Genomic DNA, 2,860 nt, shown 5'->3' with positions numbered 1-2,860 from the left:
CGATAGTTACCCATATGTCTGATATCAATCTATAAAGTCCTCTTCAGACTCACACAACACATGCAGTGATGCCAAGTGCAGGAAGATCACAGTCCAGTGGGTGCAAAGTCTTGTGGATCCAGAGGCAGTAGAAGCATCTCAGCACTGGCAGGGGTCTCCACGTGGCTCCTCCAGCTCCCAGGACTCTAGTGTAACTCCATGTATTTTGTCAGAAAGAATGTCTTGCAGGGAGTGAGAGTGTCTCCCACCTCCAGTGAGCTATTTATCTCTTCGTCGTCTCCAAATGAGGTCATCAAGCTGTGACCGGACTGACAGGCTAAACTCCACCCCTTCGCTCTTACATGTCAAATTGACAACCACACAGATCATCACATCCTCCATTTTACTCTGTCTTAGGAAACTTTGAAGCCTTTCTACCATGGATGATCTTACTGGTATTTGAAATACTGGTAGCAACTTGCAAGTCTCCACAGTATTTGAAACTGACAAATACATGGTGGCTCACGGGGATAGTGCTTGTAAATATTTTAGAGAGTGAACTGTGTGTTAAGAAAATGATGTCCCAAATCCATGGTCAAACTGAAGTTGAAACCCATCAATTTCACTAATAGCCAGTTAACTTTGGCTGCTCATGGGAATTGCTTGGGATGGGGAAGCTGTAAAAAAAAAATCCTGGTGTTTCAGTGGTAGAGTTTTTGCCTCCCTGTGAGAGATCCAGGTTCCATTTCTGGCTAATGGACCTCATGTGCAAATATCACTTGACTGTCACTGGAGGTTGTGCAGTTACGATGATGTTGGACAGCTTTCAGTGGCACTTCCAGACTAAGAGAGACTAGATAGAAAGCCCAGTGATCTACTTTAGAGAATCAGTCATCAAAAACCCAATGGATCACAATCATTCAATCCCTAGCCAATTGTGGAGGTGGCATTTGGTGGGGGCAGTGTTTTGTTCTGTTGCTCATGGGGGTACCATGAGTCAGGAGTCCACATGTCACCAGCTTACCACAGCAACACACCACTACCAACAAAATACTGATGCCTATGTCCCAGCTTTAGCACTTGTGATTAGTGTGATGTGTGATCTGGGTTTTAGGACTCTCAAGAGCTTCCCTTGTGATTCTGATATGCAGAAAAATTTAAGAACCACCGTTTGCTTGCCCCGCCCAACAGATTCCTGTTTCTATCACATTCAATTGACCCTTGAACAACACAGGAATTAGGGACTCCAATATCAAGCACTGTTGGAAATCCACACGTCCATGACAGTTGGCCCTTGCACACCATGGGTTTGAAGAACTGCATGGGTGTGTGAGCAGAGCAGTGAGCAGTTAGTGGAAAGAAGAACTACTTATGTGGAGATGATTAGCATCATATGGTGTTTGAGGGATATTTCCAGCACATGAGCTCCCTAGAATAGCATCATGGGCAAACAATCTTCCTATAAGTGGGACCAGGCAGTTCAAAGGGTTTGCTCCGTTTTAAAAATGTAAACCCAGACCTGTTGCTTGTTCAGTCCATTCTGACTTATGATTAACCCCATGTGTTACAGAGAAGAACTGCTTCAAAGGGTTTTCTTGGCAGGAATAGTGATGGTTGCAATTTGCCAGGTTTTTCTTTCATGGTGCACTGGGTGGCTTTAGATTGTCAATCTTCAGGTTAGTCAACCCAAACCCAAACCGGCTGCCATTGCATTGATGCTGACTCACGGCTGGCTGTAAAGGTTTACAGGACCTGGTGGTCTCATCTTTTTTCCAAAGATCCGCTTGTGGGTTTGAATTGCTGACTTGGGGATTAACAGCCCAATATCTAACTCACAGAGCCACCAGGGTGGATCCGGTTTGCATTCCTCTGAGTCCTTACAAAGTCCTTAGGAGTCAAATAGTTAAAGGCATATTAAGAATGGTTCTCAGTTCTTATGTGGCCTGGAGATGACTGAGAAGGCTCATCCTGTGATCTAACAGGTGTCAGACTGCAGGACTTGTGGCTCCTGTTCGTGCCTAGGGATAGGCATGAGAGGTTCCCTGGGGACTCAGAGCTTGAGCCCACTAGGAATGGCAGCATGAAAGAAAGGCAGGCTTGCTGGGGAGCCCAAGATGAGTACTGGATGTGTTTAGACGAGAACACAGAATGGAAGAACTTAAGAAGCTCATTTGAATCGAGTTTCCCCCAACAATGGATAAAACATTTTTCTAAAAAAGAGACTATGTAAAATTAAAAAAAAAATTGAAGCACAATTCCAGTCTTCAAAAGCAAGTGCAAATTCCTAGACTGTATGTGCAATTTTCACAAAACCTGACTGTACATACAAAGCTTTGTTAACCTTAAGGACAGTAGTAATTATCAGTACTATTTGAATTAAGATAGATGTTAATACTTGTTATCTATAAAGGACTCAATAACTAAAGTGATCAAATAACAGGTTTCATTCAGACTATGCATAATTGAAACAAATGGTGTAAAATATTTTGTGTTTAAAAAGCCTGTATTTTGGACTTCTGGAAAGACGATGCCAAGTTCGACCCCTTCTCCTCTGCCCTTTCCCAGGGCTCCTAACAAGACCTTGACTCTTCTGAGACATCTCCAAACTCTGCCAGACCAATTGGCAAGAAATGTACCCTATCTTGTACAGCCTTGAATTACTACCTGTAGCTGTGCTGTTCCCCTGCCAACCTGATAAAAATGTCACTGCCAGCCGGAGATCCAGAGCAAGCCGGAGATCCATGAACAGGTCGAAGAGCTGGAGCTGGCCGGAGATCTGAAGCAGAGCTCTTGCCTTCCCTCGGCTGTGGGTACTGAGCGAAGTCCATTTCTGAGAACATCCACAGCCGATGGCAGCAGAGTGGACAAACTGCCCCCCCTT

General features: G+C 44.4%; 1 pseudogene; it reads left to right on the top strand.

Moving 5' to 3' along the window:
- Window positions 1-2,059: 2,059 nt before the first annotated feature.
- On the top strand, window positions 2,060-2,267 carry LOC115869820 (annotated as a pseudogene).
- The last annotated feature ends 593 nt before the right edge of the window (window positions 2,268-2,860 follow it).

Source organism: Echinops telfairi, unplaced genomic scaffold, assembly GCF_000313985.2.
Source record: "Echinops telfairi isolate 266 unplaced genomic scaffold, ASM31398v2 ScPeMD7_53;HRSCAF=182, whole genome shotgun sequence".
Lineage (NCBI taxonomy): Eukaryota > Metazoa > Chordata > Mammalia > Afrosoricida > Tenrecidae > Echinops > Echinops telfairi.
This window is presented reverse-complemented; position numbering and strand designations above follow the sequence as displayed.